Source organism: Malaclemys terrapin, chromosome 8, assembly GCF_027887155.1.
Source record: "Malaclemys terrapin pileata isolate rMalTer1 chromosome 8, rMalTer1.hap1, whole genome shotgun sequence".
NCBI classification, from domain to species: Eukaryota; Metazoa; Chordata; order Testudines; family Emydidae; genus Malaclemys; species Malaclemys terrapin.
The window spans coordinates 5,921,081-5,939,413 of record NC_071512.1 but is presented as its reverse complement, the minus strand read 5'-3'; the positions used below and the strand labels follow the sequence as shown (position 1 = coordinate 5,939,413).

At 48.0% G+C, this 18,333-nt stretch overlaps 1 protein-coding gene across 1 annotated transcript in view; it reads right to left on the bottom strand.

Moving 5' to 3' along the window:
* Positions 1–4,906, bottom strand: part of FAT2 (FAT atypical cadherin 2) — an 80,489-nt gene extending 75,583 nt beyond the window's left edge. The window contains exon 1 of the mRNA XM_054038565.1: positions 4,752–4,906. The gene's annotated coding sequence lies outside the window, so the exon portion shown is untranslated. The remainder of the gene's footprint in view (positions 1–4,751) is intronic.
* Between the last annotated feature and the right edge of the window lie 13,427 nt (positions 4,907–18,333).

The window sequence follows — 18,333 nt, the reverse complement described above, 5'->3', positions numbered from 1 at the left end:
ACCAGGAGAAGGAAGCTGAATGGGGAGGTGCTCTGCGCCTGTGGGGCCTGCTTTCAATCTTCCCTTGGGTCGTGTCTCTGGGCAGATTCCTTTGGGCCACATCCACTGGCTCCCTGGATGCCTTCGAGGAGCAGTGAGCGCGGTCCGGGGTTCTCTGCTCGGTGTCCCACTCGGGATCCTTGCTTTTGACCCTGTGAGCTCACTCCCATTCCTGTTTTATCATTTGTTGTCCCCAAACTCTTTTGACGCCTGGGTCCAGTGGCTCCTTCCCTTGGGCTGGGGGAAGGGGTGGGGCCTTTAGATGTGGGCGGGCTTCCGCCTGCCTGTCCCTGGCAATTTCCTAGGTACTGCCTGCACCTCAGCCACAAAGAGCCACAAATTCAAACCAAGCCAAGACAAAGCAGTAGGAGGAGGTAGTGAGCCCCTGCAAGTCTCATGCCGGGAGAGAACTCCTTTTGGATCAATCATTGTCTCTCTTTGCTCCGGCTGCTAACACGTCATTTCATATTTATTTTTATTTAAAAGCCACTTGTCCAGAATCTTTTGGGAGTCACTCCTGCCAACCGCCTATGCACAGAGCTCCCATCTGCCTGCAGGACTGGCCCCAGAAAAGGGCTCTGGAACCCAGGGTATGTCTATCTGCGCTGCAGTTGGGAGGTGTGACAGCAGCGTGTGTGGACATACACCTCTACCTTGATAGAACGCTGTCCTCAGGAACCAAAAAATCTTACCGGGTTATAGGTGAAATCGCATTATATCGAACTTGGTTTGATCCACCGGCGTGTGCAGCTCCGCCCCCCCGGAGCACTGCTTTACCACGTTATATCCGAATTCGTGTTATATCGGGTTGCGTTATATCGGGGTAGAGGTGTACCTGAGCTAGCTTTGACCAAGCAGGGTAGCAGGTTAGTCGTGGCAGCAAGGGTAGGGGGTGGCATGGAGAGCGGTCGGAGTAGTCCCTCCAAGGACCCCCAGCATGCACTAAGGGGGCTAGCCCATGCCGCCACAGCTACGCTGCTAGCCCGATCACAGCTAGCTCAGGTATGCGTTGTATGTGCTGTATTTGCACCTCCCGATTGCCGTGTAGACATCCTGCTAGCACTTACGCTCCCTTCCCAGCCTCTCTATCCCAAACAGACTCACAGGAGAATTCCGATTCTCTCCCAGGGATATCATTTGATTGATATAATTTATATGACCCATCTCCGTTGCCGACTTTCTTTCTCAGCAACCCAATTCACCTGCTGGTTGTTAGTTCTGGTCCCAGGGCACACGTGCCCCATCAAGCCAATTTTCTGCTCGGTCTACAGCAGCGTTGAGTCCTCTGCACTGGTCCTTCCAGACGCTTCCTTGCGTTCAGAGTGTGTGTATAAAGTAGGGTGATGGGGATGAGTCAACAAATTCAGCTGCACACTGCAAAAGGTTCACGGGCAGATCTCTGGGGAGCTGTTCTACAGAAATGTGCGCTGTAAAATTCCACAGGGCAGATGTTTCAGCCAATGGAATAGCTGCCCAGATAGCCTATAAAAAGACCAGTCCTGCACGCTGTTAGTAAATGCAGGGAGATTGTCTCCCTAAGCAGCGCTGTAATACTATCGTTCTCACTAGTTACACCTCTACCCCGATAGAACGCTGTCCTCGGGAGCCAAAAAATCTTACCACGTTATAGGTGAAACCTTTGATCCGCCGGAGTGCGCAGCCCCGCCCCACCAGAGCACCGCTTTACCACATTATATCCGAATTCATGTTATATCAGGTCGCGTTATATCGGGGTAGAGGTGTATTTCTAGATGCTGTACAAGCAAATAACCCAGACAGTGCCTGCCCCAGAGAGCTCACCATCTGGGTATGTGACAGTGTGTGATCGGTGACAAATGTGGTGGGGAGAGCAAGCTAACCGTAGAGACAGGTATGTTTGCAGGTAGTCACAGTGGGCTGTTGTCACAGTCACACTTTGTCTCAATGAGATCTTATCAACTCGGGACTTCTCTCTATATACCGTCTACTGAAGATACGCTTTTAAAGTGTCGCCATCTACCTACAATATTTATCCAGAGGAGATCGATATGGAGTAGTAGATATCTATTCACATTCTCTCTACATCGACCTGTTGCTTAATAATAGATATAAGTATCTTATATAGCAATAGCTCTGCCTACCCGGTAAGTATGACATACATACTATATCAACAGTGTCTCTACCTAAAGAATTTATTTGCAGTTTCTATCTAAACCATGATCAGTCCCTAGCTACAAACCTTTCTGCTTCCTAAAAATACCCCACACTCTGCTCTGCTCTCTTCAAACACCACCCAGCTCTTTCTTCCAAGAACCAGGAAGGAAAGTTTCTTTGCAACAAACCTGCCCGCCTGCCAAGGAAGACCGCAACAGAGAGGACAAACTGCTTGTTCAGCTAATCAGACTTCTAACAGGACAATGGGGCACTGGCTTTTCCAAAAAGGTCTGATGCTTCTTAATCCTATTATGCGTTTGCACTGGTGGAGACTTACAAATAGCCACTGATATATGCACAGACACACACATACCACATATGCACAGGGGTGAACACAAATAAACACATGCTCACAACAAAAATACCATTTTGGTTGCAACGGGCTGGCACGATGATCCTGCGTGACTTGCACTGGAGCCAAGAGCTGTTGTCCAACGAGCATAATGCAACATGAATTGGTTTCTAATAGATGTTTGATTCCAGGTGTGAGTTAGTTCCTCCCTTTTCCCCCCCATAAGAGTGATGCTTATTTCTTTAAAGGGCCAGGAGACCCGGCAGCTTCTGCAAAAGCTTCCTCTTTAAAGCTCACTCAGAGTAAAAATATTAGCAAGTGGGAAGTGCTTCAGAAAAGAATGGCCCCTGCAGAGAGTGAAGTTTGGGTGCATTTTAAAAAAAATGTTCCGGATTATAAGAGGGGGTTGTGTGCGTGTGTAGGTGATGCAAACAAGGGCAGTATATAGCTCAAGACATAACTACAGAATAAAATCCTAAACTGGTTCTCTTACACAATAAATCCCCCAATTACCCCCAACTTCATTTATCTCAAAGTCTGATGTCCCTGAACTACTTCAGATAAGCCAGATAGTGCTGGATATTAAGAGGTGATAAGGTAGCACAACAAGAAGTCAAATGATTTCAGCATCACTAAATGCTGAGACTGCCCAACTTTCCTCAAAGGTGGGATACAAAGTGTTTGCTTTTCAGTCTCGACCTCGCAGCGGGACTTGCCTCGCTAGCTCGCAATCTGGACAGCCCAGTCACCCGGACATCTTCCCCTCTGCAGCATGGAAGGTTCCTGGATCTCTGAGTGGCTGGGAGAAGTGAGGCTTCTAAACGGCAAACTGCAAATGATGCCGCTGGGACCATGAAGCATCCATACTACCTGTGCAGGCACCTTCCCCTTCCCACCTCAGACCCAATGCCACTTGTAACCATTTTCGGCCCAGATAAGTATGAGCTAACCTACAGTCCTGGCAGCAGCTCCAGGGCTTGCACAGGTGTATGTGCCAGTGCCCATCAGCCTGTGAATTGGTAGAATCACGGAAAAATAAAGAGTTTTCAAACTTTTGTTAACATGATAGCATTTTTTTTTAGAAGAAAGCTCCAGGGTTTTTCTAACTATCCCAAGCAACAGATGTCATTGGAGAGGTGATCTTTGTCCTTATGGATTCTTGCATTCCACCTGGTCTGCTTTTAATTCCCTCAGGAGGTTAATTACCTGATTGCTGCTGCTGCTGCTAAGGGCTTTCATAGATTATCTCCATGCTGCAAGTGCCCGCGTGCCCCTTTTTCTCTTCTTTCCCCTTTCTGCCGTGCAACATGTGTGCTGGGGAAAGAGCAGCTGCATGTTCATTGAGCTGCGTTTATGAAGGGATGTAGATGGCGATTGCTATCAGGGCTGCATACATGCCCAAAGATTCATACATGCATTGACACAAAAACACACACACACATTATATGTGCCCACGCCCACGTGAATGCCGAGCAAACACCGAGGCCTTGCTTCCGCTGAGCTTTTCCCTTAATTTCCCACCTTTGCAGCCCTATCAGCAACAGAGGTGGGAGCGCCAGGGTAGGCAAGGTGCGAGGGGCCCTGGCGTCTTCACCACCTTGCTGTCTAGATTCACTCTGAGTGCGGTTAGCTGTCCGGGTAGTAAAAATGCCAGTGCCTTGCCTACACTAGGGCTCCTTCTGTACAATTGAGCTGGCCCTCGTGGTAGCGTAACAGGGAAATAGTAAGGAAAAGCCTGGCGTAAAAACAGCCTGCACACAATGCATTGATAAATCATGTTCATTTCGCTTGCATTCCCTGGGGGATTCAATCTGAGCTGCTGTACGGAGTCCATTCACCGGATGTGACGGTCTGCCCCGAACTCTTGGGAAAGTTTACAGGAATTAACTGAAAAGGCTACTGCCCTGCTCGAACCCGGGGCAACACATGCAAACATCGTACACCTAGCCCAGTTCACAGTTCCTCATACTAGGACTGACAAGAGCAAGGGAAAGAATAACAAAAAGTTGTTGGTTGGGTTGGGGTTTTTTTTTGCTAAAAGTATATATCTTTAGGCTTGGGCTGCTTGTGGTTAAATCTATTTACTCACATACAAGCACGGTTTCATGAAGTCGCCCCTGACAATCCTAGATCTGTCCATCCTCCCTGGGCTTCCCCCCAGACCATGCTGCACAGGGCTCCCTGAGTCATTTTGAGTTTGCAAAGGCAGCGAGCAGCGTGCTCTTACCTGTTGCAGCAGGAAAGACCTCTCCTGAAATTTATCGTCTGGCTGCCCCCTCAGCCGAGTCCTCGGTCACTGTGCAGCACCCCACAAGCTGCAAGAGATCCATGGTGGCTGTGAAGTGGAGACGCTCAGAGAAGTTCCGGCAAGAGGAGATTTTGCTGGCTGAAATCCCTGCAGCACAGGTTGAAAGCAGCTAGCGAGAATGTTGCAGTAGGTGTAACTCTTTCCCTGAAGTTCCAGCCCTCCCTGACTGACTAGGGGAGGAGGAGAGGCATTGCTCTCACTCTGGAGAAAGGAGCACGTGTGTGTGTGTGTGTGTGTGTGTGTGTGTGTGTGTGTGTGTGTGTGTGTCAGAGCTGGGCAGACTCCCAAGTCTCAGAGCCAAATAATGGCAGAGCTTTTTACTGTTAGATTAGCCAGCATTGCCATGAAACCGAGAAATGCAGCTTAAAAGACCAGTGGTTGTTTTTAACTAGGAACCAGGTAGGTGCTGGCGGGAGGGATGGGGAAAGGGGGGAGAATCCTGTTCTGATCACAGAGGAGCTGATGGCTGAAAAAGCACCTGGGACGTTACTGGTATTGAAGGGTTGTGTTGTGGTAGCCCCTAGGAGCCCAGGCATGAACCAGAGCCCGATTGTGCTAGGTGCTGTACAAACACAGAACAAAAATACAGCCTCTGTCCCAAGGAGCTTCCAATCTAAGCATAAGATAAGAGACAACAGGGGGATACAACAGGCGGACAGTGGAGTACAAATGTAACCCACACACCTCCTGGGTGTGGTGTTCTGTCCCATCTAGGGGCACCGAGACGGCTTAGAGAGAGAGTTAAATGAGTCTGCTCTACAACCTTAGCTAACAGGCAGTTGGCTTTTAGCTTATGCGGTAGAGGTTCATGCACAGAGGTCCATGGTTCGATCCCGCCCGCCTAAAACCAAGATCTGTTGGCATTACAAGTGCCACACCCAGAAGGTGTGTGGGTTACACAAGGAAACAGTGAGACAAACGGCAGCCTTTGGGAACTTCTGATGAGTCTTAGCTGTACAGAGGCTAAAAAGTTGGTTACATCTTTCTAGCTCCCAAGGCTTTTCGTTTCCCCCCCAGACACGCCGCTAGATCTCAGCGGGGTTGCACAGGTGCAGCTAAGGGCAGATCTTAGCCCTGAGTTTTTCAATTCCTTTTTCTTTTTAAACCAATTTGTTAACCTAAAATTGCCAGTAGGTGAGAAATCTGCCTTGGTCTGCCATAATGGGGAGATACACCTTTTAATCACAGCCGGCCTAAGAAAATGTGTAAGCATTGGGGTGGCTGCTCCGGTGCTATCGACATGGAGGCTGTAGTGTTGACAGGACACAGGTGTTTTTACCACTATATTATCTTACTGCTTGCATCCTGCCTACGTTACAGGTTCTGTCATTGGTCGCACCATTGCAGCTGCACCTGTGCCGGAAAACGCTTATCAGTCTTCCTTGGGTAGCTGCACCTTGGGCCACATGCCTGATTCACGCTTCTGACTATGCGACATGCCAGGGAGAGCTGGCTGGCAGTTTTCAGTGAATTTTTTGTTGTTGAAAAATGGCTGTTTGAAAAATGGGGATTTTTCAGTAAAAAAAGGATTTATTTTTAAAAATTTTCAATAATTTTTACAAAACCACAACTGAATTTTTGTTGATGCTTGGATTCCATTTGCCCCCCTTCCTCCCCCTCTTTCTTTCCCCTTTTCAATCACTTTTACTAGGAAAATGGAAAAAAGGGTGGAAAAGGGGGAAAAACATGGGCTTAATGAACATTTTTGGTTGTAGCTGTTTTTCAGTGGAAACTTGAGCTTTCAACAAAATCGTCACCCACTGTGTCTGCTTTCCTCGGAAAATTTCCTTTTCATCAAGCCAAAACCTTTTTTTTTTTTTTTTTTGGATGAAACCTCTAAATTTTCGGCAGAAAAATAAACCCATTTTCTGACCAGCGGTAGGAAAAAACCTGAAATTTGCAAAATGAAAACCAGCAAATGTTGATAAAAATTCTGAATGGGTTTGTCTGCAGAATGTTAACAATTTCCAAATGTTGTGAAAAATCATCACCACTTTCTGACCAGCTCTAAAGTGGAGGCAGGTGCAGCTCAATCAATGCTGATCACAGCTTAGCTACGTGTATTGCTGAGCACAAACAGCGGAGTCTGAAGATATTTTTCCTTTTTTTTCCTGCACAAACAACACTACAAACTAATGAGATTCGAGAAAAAATAGTTCTCTCTTTTATCAGCACTTTGGATGGGATCTTTCAAGGCCCTCAGTCAGCACTGGTGTCTTCTGCTCTCCCTGAAGTCTGTCGTAAAGCTCTCACTGACGTTAAGGGGAGCACAACTTGGCCAGGGCTAAAGAAGGGCTTTTGAAAATCCCATCCTTGTTGCCAGCTCTTGTGATTTTATCTGAATCCCCTGATACTTGGTGTTTTTCTTAAAGCCCCAGCTGCTGGAATCTGGTTATTACCTCAGAAGGTGAGCTTTCATTTAAAACAAAAAGGAAACTTCTGGCCTTCATGGATGTGGAGAAAAGCTTGAAAATGAGCCAATGCCAGGAGGCAAATAAAAAGAACGTCAATGTTATTTTTTCTAATCCCACGATTTTTAAGCCAGTCTCATGATTTCGGGGGCTTGACTCACGATTTCTGAACACGTGCGGTTGGCGGTACATTTGTGTGTAGCCAGTTTCACTGTTTCCCCCGTTTCCCCCGGATAAGGACCTATCCTAGAAGTGGAGACTCTTATCCGCACACAGAGTCCCAAGGAAGTTGATGAGACTCCATAGAGCCATAAAAACAACAAGGAGTCTGGTGGCACCTTAAAGACTAACAGATTTATTTGGGCATAAGCTTTCGTGAGTAAAAATCTCACTTCTTCTTTACTCACGAAAGCTTATGCCCAAATAAATCTGTTAGTCTTTAAGGTGCCACCAGACTCCTTGTTGTTTTTGTAGATACAGACTAACACGGCTACCCCCTGATACATAGAGCCATAAGGGTCCCTCCCTTTAATTCTCTCTGTCTGCTCATATAGCCCCCAGCACTGCCATGTCTGAGAACCTCCCAAGTAGTTATGGATTTATCCTAACAACACCCTGGTAAGGCAGGGAAGGATGTATTATTATCCCCATGGGACCCTCAGGCACGGCGAGATTAAGTAATGTGCCCAAGGTCACAACAGGAGAGCATGAAAGCTGGGAATTGAACTCAAGAGTTCCAGACCAGGACCTTAACCTTTGCTGTTTGTGTGGGAAGTTCTCACAGCAACATGGGAACAGGAAAATGTGAGTGGAGAGCTATAAAAAATGGCAGAGGACGGTGTGAGCCCTGCAACTTACATACCTGGCTCAGTTTTTGAAACTGACTTGGATTTCAAGTTGATCGTGCCCTTTAAGAAATGGCCTGATCTGAATAAGTCCCAAGAAGGGTTACAAACATGACAGGGTTTACATAACAATCAGCCCCTCATTTTTGAGATGTCTCATAAGAAGAAAAGAAGGGCTCACTCAGTAACAATAAGGGTAGGTATATTGAAAACAAATGGAAGGCCATGCTACTTCACACAGCTGTGACCCTCACAGCCACATAAGGTGAGAGAATCCGGGGTTGGTGCCTAGATTTCAAGGAGGTTAGCTCACTTGATGAACAATACTGACATTGTATTTCGACGTGCTAAGTTACGAGCGATCAAATCTCTGGCCTCGGGGCATCAGCTGATTGCCACAAGAGTTGGGAAGTAATTTTCCCACATTTAAAAGCCTTGCACAATTGGCCAGGTGCATTGTTTTATTTCACCAGCCTTTGAAGCATCAAGATAGGCCACTGCAGAGACAGGATACTAGAGCTGATCTGGTATAGCGAATCAGATGCTCTCGGCCAGAACGGCTGGAAACACCATTCTGGACAATGCAGCGCCATCTGTGAGACACCCCCTCCCTCAACTCTAACACCTGCATAGTATATTTGCTCCCCTAGATTGTCAGTCTCCCTATTTCAGTCCTTTTTCTTTGCCACATTTCTGTGGTAAAATACCATTTCAGCAAGCGCTGGGCATAATAGTCCCATGAATGAAGTTCCCATGCTGCAGCATGGGCAAACGCAGGTTGGCGCCGAACCCAAGTGCATATTAATGTCCAGTCATCTTGCACAAACACATGCTCTCACATACAAACACATACTCACACAAACACACACAGACTTCCTTGACGGCAAGCAAAAACATCACTGAGACACTCTCCCAGTTTCCACTAGGTCAGGGAGCAAAAATCCCCCACTCACTCTTAAACAGTGGCTCCCACGCAGAGCAAGTTGCTGGTGCCATGTGGTCCCAGTTGGGCAGCTGGTGGGTTTTAGTCTCAGGTCTCAAAGAGCAGCATGCCTTATCTCCCCTGCTATGGATCAGAGGATAGTCTCTAAGCTTCACAGCAACTGATGAGGTCTTGTCTGACTTAGCCAACACAGGCAAAGAATGTCAGTGCAAACACCAGTGTCAGCCACTCCTCTCCTCTCTCCAAGTGAAAAGGGGACAGAGACAGTAGCACTTGTATCCATTGGACACTTGTATCCACTGGACAAGGATGAGGGGACCAGCTCAGGGAAATCCCTAATGAAAAGGCAACCAAGACTCAAAAATGTGGATGGTTTGGACTGGAGACTGCCCTTGTGGTAACCCCAGTCCTTAGTGTCTCCCTGCGTTGATATCCTACTCCTCAAGGCAGAGACAGGAGTTGTAGGAGAGAAGGAGAAATTCTGCATAGAGAATCAAGGGTTTTAGTGAGGTCTGGTCATTATGCTGACCTTTTGTGGCAGGTGGGAGTATGGTTCCTATTGCAATTATCTGACTCTGCCTTCTCCCCTCCCTGGGTACGTCCTCATATTAAAGCACAGACCAGTACTGAATCAAAGTGAGACCCATTGGCTCTGGGTAGATAAATGAACCTGGAGTTCTTTCGTCCTGTCTCTGCAGAAACATGCAGGCTGCAAAGATACCAGTGACTGCAAGCAAAGGGCATTAGCCAGGCTGTGAGTGGGACGACTGAACAGAGCCCGTCCATCCCGTCTGGTTCTGACAGGGGCTGTCCAACCCACACTTCCCCTCTGACTTTTTTAAGCTGACAAAACAAACAAACCAAAAATGAGCATCTTTAGCTGGTGCCGACATTTCCCTCACTCACATCCAAATCCCATGACACAAACCCAACGTTGGATCCAATGGAGCCTTTCCCAGCGCATGGAGAATATCCTAGGTTTTGTCACTTCTCTGACAATTAGAAGATTTAATTACTGGTAGCTATTTCCTTTCCTGGCTCCTCTCCAGGGTTTCCATTTGATACATCCAGGATACAGTCTTGCAAGTTTGATTCCTGCAAAGCATTTTTAAAGAGAAACAGAGTGTTCCAACAGGGTTTGGGAAATCACCAGTACCCTCACTGCACTGACTGCTACAGGGACTCTGCTGTCCATACGTCTTTCATTGCAGGTTGCAACTCGTATCCTCCTCCAGATGGGTGCATTTCTCATTCAGTCCTGGTAGAATACCCATGAGAATCCAGGATTGGGAAGGATCTGTAGGTCATGGCCAAGAGGATACTTTTATTGATGTTCAGAAAGCACCTAGCGAATTGTGGGCACCTCCAATATCTCATGACTGTAGTCACTGTGGCTGAGTTTTTCAAAACTGGATACGCCTACAGCTAGACTCTGATGTCCTCATGGAGGGGCTCAGCACGTTTAGAAATCAGGCCACTTATTTAGATGCTTAAATGAAAACTTAGGAGCCAGACTTTTTTACAATCTTGGCCCGTCTCTGTAGGTAAGAACTGGTTTCTTAACCCATGATCTGCCTGTAACGGATCAGTTGTGGAGTGGTCAGGGCCGGCTCTAGCATTTTTGCTGCCCCAAGTAGCGCAAAAAAAAAAAAAAAAGCCGCGAGCACGGCGGCAGCTCTACCGCCGCTTCATTCTACGGCGGCAATTCGGCGGCAGGTCCTTTGCTCCCAAAGGGAGTGACGGCCCCGCTGCCAAATTGCCGCCGAAAGGGCCGGACGTGCCGCCCCCCTCTTCATTGGCCTCCCCAGGCACCTGCTTGCTAGGCTGGTGCCTGGAGCCGGCCCTGGGAGTGGTACTGTGTCCTTTTGTTCTTCAAAGGTGGCTTACTTTAGTAAGGCTGATCTGTTAGCTAGGCCCGAAACTCACAGGATATGTCGTACGTGGTAGTACAACCATGTGGAGGTGCAGTCAGCTGTCTGATAAGCATTTAGGGAGAACAGAGACAGGCTAAGACCAACCAGACAGGGAGATCTTTACCGCTCAGGGACAGACAACTTGTTTTCTTTGTGGCTGTACATAATTTCTATCGGATTGGCCTGTCAGCCTCAGCCTCTGGTGTGCTTTACAGCTCTGTACGTAAGGCAGTGTGTGAGCCTGCGGGAACATGCAGGGCAGGAGGCATTGCCTGAGTGAAACAATAGGAACAGATTAGCTTTGGAGGGGACTGGAGAAGAAGGGGAAAGGGGGGGGGGTGTTTTTAAAAAACAGAGCTTCTGTTGCTCATGTACCCTCCCTTTTCTACAGCTTCAAGTCAGGGTAATGCTACTTCCTGCTCACATCCCAAGGCTAAAACGGTTGCTTATCTCTTGAGGTGCAGCTAGGGGAGGCCTGGGCTGAACTTTGGATCTGTCACTCCTTGTGGAGTTCCGGCCCCGGGCTTTGGGGAGGAGGCTCTGATGGAAACTTCTCCCCATATATTGTAGGCAGAGAGCTTCAACTGTCCATGGGCCTGATCCGGCTACGTGCCGAGTGTGAAGCCAAACAAAAAGCAGAGGCTCGCTGACGCTTAGTTCCCTTCTCAATCAATCCGGTTTCACTCAGATGGGTGTCTCTGAAACCATAAACCTACCGGCTCCCCTGTGCACCCTCGGGTCTTCCAGGAAAAGTGGGGCAGATAAGACTTAAATTCCTAATGTAAAAGACTAGCAGAAAATGATAACTTGTGGTGCCTCCTGATCCATTATGAAGAGCACAAATGGGCACGCACACATTTTTTCCCTATAAAAAGAAGAACAGGAGTACTTGTGGCACCTTAGAGACTAACAAACTGAAACCTTTCCCTATAAAGGTGACCTCTAAATTGCTCATCGGGCCCAGTCGGGGCGGGAGGGGGGATGCTCTGAGATTCATCTCCTTCAATTTCTCCTCAACCCACATCAGGTTTGGGGATGCCTTAGGATGCAGAGCAAGACTCCTTTGATCATTTAGGCGCCTTTGTTAATTCCAACTGTGGGCTGGGATCCAGCCGGAATTATCTCATTACTGGTTGGGGATGGGTTTGATTAGTGCTAATTGATTTCTGGAAGCAGTTGGTTAATTTGGGGGACATCTGCTCAGGTGTTGGGTGCAAGGTAAGTATAAACAAGTGAATAATAATGATTTGGAAGAGGAAAGAGATGGGAGGCAAACCAAACTCTCCCAAATTTCCCCCTGGCCAATCCTGGTTCCACTGAGATGAATTTGGTCCCTGGAGCGAAACGCAGTGCATTGATCTTCCCTTCTCTTATTTTTATTATTTATATTGCAGAAGCATCAAGAGGGCCCAGCTGAGATCGGGACCCACTGTGCTAGGTGCGCTATAAATGCATAACGAGAGACAGTCCCTGCTCCAAAGAGTTTACAACCTAAATAGACAAGGCAGGGGAAGGGACTCGTCTAAGATCACACGGCAGGTCATTGGCAGAGCTGGGAATAAACCCCAGTTCTTCTTAACCCTAGTCCAATGTCCTAACCACTAGACCATGTTTCCCTAGCTCAGCTTCTCCCTTGCCAGGTCATAGACTTTTAGAAGGTGTAATGAGCAAGGAGTTTAAATCCAACCCAAAATTCTTAATAGGGCCCACAATGCACTGCAGAAGGGAATGCTGTGCTTTTCAAGGAGATGAAGTCATCTGCAGACAAAGCCATCTGGCACCATGACGGCTTCAGGAACTCGGAGAAACAGAAGGTTTAGTGCAGGTTGGGATGTCAGCATGCTGAGGGGGATGTCATCACTCCTGCAAACAGATGGGACCCTGATGAGAGCAAGAGAGATGCCACAATAGAGCCCAGGAGAAGGCGGGACTCTGTGGGGAATGCAATCAAACACACAGCAGACCTGCTGGCACTGGGCATCTGGGCGCATTGCAGTCTCATTTTCATCCTCCATTCAAAGCAGAGATGTGTCAGGATGATGGACCCTGAGCACCGTTCTCCCAGGTAGGACACAGCCTGACCGTGGACATCACTGTGGGATGGGCTGGCTAGTCAGCATGTTTCTCCACCATCAGTCTTCTTTTATAAGCTATTACCTCACTTTCAGCCAATCGGTTTCCATCAATTGCCGGAACGCTTATGTCATCTTTGGCTCCAGTCATTGTCACTGAAAACAGAGTGTTCTCTTGCTGCGGTTTCTGGCGGGCACTCCCTCCGCGCACAGGAGACAGGAGTGGGAAGGACAAGGGATCACCAGCTCCCTGAGTCTCAGGGAAATGGTCACGAGCAATATGCCCACCTGGTCCTAGTGATGGTCTCCCCTGAATACTCCAGAGACTCTTCCAGCTCATCCAGGGGGAAACTGTTTCTCAGCTAACTCCAAATTTTGCAATAAGTTTAACTATGAGTTCGTGAGCATGGATCCTTGTCGTTAGATTTCTGATCCCATCCCTGGGTACTGCTGGTGCCGACGCTGCCCGTGCTGTTCATATCACTGCTCATTCGAATCCCTAACTCCCTTTTGTTGTCAGTGCCCTGAAGTCCTTTACCCGATATTGTAGTCAGTCCAAACTTGACATTAGCTCACACCCGCCACTTCACAGAGCAACCTTAAATGGGCTTAAACTTTTGTGAGATGATCTATGGCATGCACTGTACAAAGGCTACTTCTAATGCATATATCATGACTAAACCCATATACTGGAGCTCTAACGCATGCAGGACCAGCCAGCCATCCTCTCTGCCACCCTCTGCAGACCTCAACACTGCTTGCCCTCTGACACTCCACAAGGCAGGAGTCCCATCACCAACTACACGGTGACAGCCTGTTGAGTGGCCTGGTTGCCCTGGGAGGAGCTGGCAGGAGCAGCAGAGACAAATCTTTGTATCTTCATAACCCCAGGAGTCTTGTAGCATCCCACTGAGGTCAGAGGAACCAGGCTTCAGTGAGCCAATTATGCAGAAGAAAGAGGTTTGGGGCACAGCGGTGGGAAGGGGACTGCTATTGAAAAGTGTAGAGGGGGGAGGCTGGAAGAAACGATGGGTTAATAGGTCAGGGTTAATTAAACTAGGAAAGGGGGAAGCAAAGGGTTGAACCACAAACATAAATTGAATACAGGAAAGGATTAGAAATGTAATGGGTGAGGGCTGCAGGGGGGAGGAAACCTTTACAAATATATATATATAAATTGACACTGTCGCTCTTTACTGAGCATGGTGGATGTGCCGATGAGTTCTTTGATGGCTGCTAAGTCCGATGTGCAAATGACAGTCCCATCCACAGCTTGGGCATGCCCACGCACTAGCAATGCTCTGAATCTGAGCAGCGGATTCTTTCCTCCTCTGACGCCGTCGTCACAAAGATTGGTCCAGTCCACCTCACTCCATCTACAAGCTGATCGTCCGCCAACCACAGCGGCTTTCTGCGCTCCTTTCCCAAGCATTCACAGAGATGCCAAAGGACACTAAATCATCTTTGCAAGCATTCTGAAGACCCTTTGCGAGCTTCAGTGTACAGCACACTCTTCGGGATTCACTTGACATGTCCAAGCCACCTGAGCCTTTCCTTACTAATCAACGTTCCCCTGAATGACATACCAGCACGATTGAACACTTCCACGTTTGTCACCCTGGCTTGCCATCTGATTCGAAGAATTTTACCCAAGCATGATCTGATATGAAAATTGTCTAGTCGTTTGGTATGTTTGCTGTAAGTCATCCCTGTTTCTAAGCCATAGAGAAGAGTGGATAAAACACGTCTCATACATATGGATTTTCACTTCAGTTGACAATGTGTTATTGTTCCAGGCTCTGTCTTGCAAAAGACCAACGTTCCTGGCTGCTTTGCCGATTCTGCTAGTGAGCTCAGCATCCAGATCTACATTGCTGGTAACAGTGGAGCCAAGGCAACATAGAGATGAATACCATCTATGGTGATATCTGGAACTGGTTCTGAAGAGCCTTGGTGCAGGGTAACTATCTTCTTCAAGCTTATTGTTGGCCCAAAGATTTTGCATGAATCAGAAAGCTCGGTAATAAGATATTGCAGGGCATCAACACCGTGAGCCACAAGGCTGCATCATCTGCAAACAACAGGTCCATTATGAATAGCTCATACAAATAAGAGGGAGGCATTTATATTAAGAAGTGTAGAGGGACACAAAATGGATTGCAGAGGCAAAGGTTCAAACCGAACTAGAGAGGCGATTGGCCAGGGCTTTCCCCGTACGGCAGAGGCAAGCTGAGCTGAAGGATGGTGTGAAATGCGAGTTTGCACCTGTGCTGGTGAAGAAACCCCAAGCCCTGGGTTGTTAGGTGTTGGCAGACGGCAGCCCTCGCTTTGGAAAGCCAATAGATCTCTGAGGAGCAGGAGAACCTGTCAGTCCTGTGACCCTACTGGCCTGGACTGAGTCCTTTTTCAGGGCCAGCCTGAAGATGCATGTTAGGGAGAAATTGCCAAAGCAATTCAGTAAGTGGGGATTTGCCTGTCCCCGCTCTAGGGCGCAGGAAGGAAGTTGATAATGCATGTGACACGCAGCAGGAATTTGATTTGGGAACACCCCAGGCTCCTATAGTTCACTCTTCGGCACAAGTTACATTAAAGAGGACCAAAGGGAGTGTTTATCCCTCTTTTTGCTTCTTTAGGACAGATACCAGTCACCTGGCTGGTGGAGGTGGGGGTTTCTGCTTGTTTTTCACACTAGAAATATTAGCGCTTCACTTCTCTATTTATGTCGGAGAACTAGTGTGATTATAGCCTCCCAAGAGCGGGACTGAATTGCCCATGGGAAAAAATGAATTTGACTGACAAGGGGAGAGGGAGGGAGCCTGGCCATTCAGACTAGCGTAGCAAACTGTAGCAAGCGCTGGAGAGGTTCGCAAAACCGTCTACTCCACAAAGCTCCATCAGCTGACTTTGCACAAGGGAATCCATCTGATCCACTGTGTTGTCTGATCACTAGTTTGTGGCACAACACAAAGCTCTTGCACCTGGCAGGGGAACATTCCCATGCAATGAAAGAAGAACCTATGAGCAAGCACATGTAAACCCCAGGAGAGATGTGCATAAAACTCAACCTTGATTGGTCTCCTGGGAAGATCTGGCCCAGGGATTCTGGATCGCACATGTTTGGAAGACTTTGTCTCTGGATAAGGGTTTCATCTTGAGCTGGTCTAGCACAGGACACCAGCATGCAGCAGAAGAGGAATAGGCAGTCAAGTTTGCCAGCTTGCAACAGGCCTGCAACAGACCTACTGTGCAGTGCTACACTCATTTGAACAGTGACTTGCAAGTAGGGATGGGCAAATAACCAGGTTTTTGTCTAAGTGGTTGAACCAAAAAAAAATAAAAATGTTTTGGATCAAACTGAAACAATTTTGGGGGCTTTTCTTGACGAAATGAAAACCCTCTTTTTGTTTTTGTTTCTGCTTCAGATCAAACAAAATGTTTCACTCGACCTGAAAGAGGTTTTTTGGCTTTTTGTTTCATTTTCAGGTTTTACAATATTGTTAATGTTTTTTAAAAATTAAATGTCGGTAGATTCCGAAACAAAAAGTCAAAACGTTTAACACATTTCTGATTTTTTTTTTTTTTTGCCAGAACGATTTGCTGAATAGGACCTGAATTTGCAAATAGTTTTGATTGACTCAAATCTGTATTTTTTCAGCAAAAAAACTATTGATATGAAAATTTTTACCCAGTTCTACGTGCAGCACAAAACGGATCTGAGGAGGGACTCTATGGATCTGTAGTGGAAAACTTGTCTTCAAGGGCCATGTATCTGATGTTTGTCAGGGCTCGGTTCTTCACCAGCCTCAGACCCAGACTTTGCCATGTGGCTGTATAAAGATGTCACTTTTTGATGAGATTCAAGGAGACCTTGATGCCTTGGAGATAGAAATGGCCTTCTCTCCTCCTTCATCTGGCACATGCTAACTGTGCTTAAGCATTACTAATCTCTTCCTGCCCAGCCTGCCGCTCTGTGCTCAGTCAGGTGAGAGGCAGATCCAGTCACTTTTTACAAGCATAAGATCAGATGTCGCTTCAGAGGGAGGCGATGGAATAGAGGAGGTAGAAAGCAGCACATTTGTTTCACTAACTCTGATGTAGCCCCCTGCCACCGATCATCTGCCCATATCAGCGTATAGGTCTGTCTGACAGCCTCTGCGAGCTGGGTTAGGAGTTATTCTAGCTTGCTTTCCACCACCACTGCCCCCTGGCAAAGCTTCCCTCCCCTCCTCCCCTGCCACCCCCAAGAGAGACAGTTCTCCCGTGGAGCCAGAACTAAGCACCTTTCCTAAGGTGATTATTAATGTGCCACTGTGGCTCAGGAGAAGGGATTTCCTGCCCTACTTCCTTCCTTCTATTGGAAAAAGCAGAGTTCACCAGAGCGGAAGGACAGTGCCGTAGCTGGTCCCAGACGCTGCTCAGCGGGAACGCTGTGTGGCCGGGGTTGCCCCACCCTTGGTGGAAGCTGTGGAGGAGGGCTGTCTCCCCAGCATCATTTCCCCCTCCCCAGCGCTCCGTGGATGCCCTTCTGTGGGACAGCATGCACAAGCTGAGGTGGATCAGGCATGAGTGGTGCACCGGATCAGCCGCTCTTCCTGTGCACCCTCTCCTGCTCTGCTCAGGGGATTCCCAGGCAGGACTTGACTCGTGTGGCGTCCCCTCCCCGCTGAGCACTGTGGGTCTGTCTAGATTGCAGTCACTGGATGGAACTGCAGCTCAAGTTAGCTTGAATCTAGCTAGCTTGGGCCCTGCAGCAGTGAAGCGGTGGTAGCATGGGCTTCAGTATGAGTTATGCAAGCCCATCTGGTTATTTATTCCTGGTGCATGCTGCTGTACTTCCCGGGTCTGGGACCCAAGCTACCGAGATTAAAGCTAGCCCAGGTATGTCTACTCGAGCTACAGTCACACCCATCCCATGATTGCAGTCAAGACGTTGAGTTTCCTACAGAACGCTTTGTAGCCTTCTCTTCAGTCTAGCTTTAAAAATTGTGAGCAATGGCACATCGGACATCTCCCTTGGGGGACTATCCTGCAATCCCGCATGTCTCACTGGCAGGACATGTTTCCTCATCGACTTCATTCCACCACATTTCCTGGCATTCCTCGGGGGCTTAAATAGGGGGCCTGGACCAATCAGGAGTCATGAGGGAAGCTGTCAGTCCAATCTTCGCAGGCAGTACTTCCTGTGGTATGTATCTCTGTGGAGTCTATGTAGTAATGCTTACAGCCCTACCATGGCTGCAGGGTGGTAGTGCAGAAGCATCAGCTGTCCTGTGGATTCAGGGTCTAGTCCTGTTCCCCCCAGAACCTCCTGATCTCT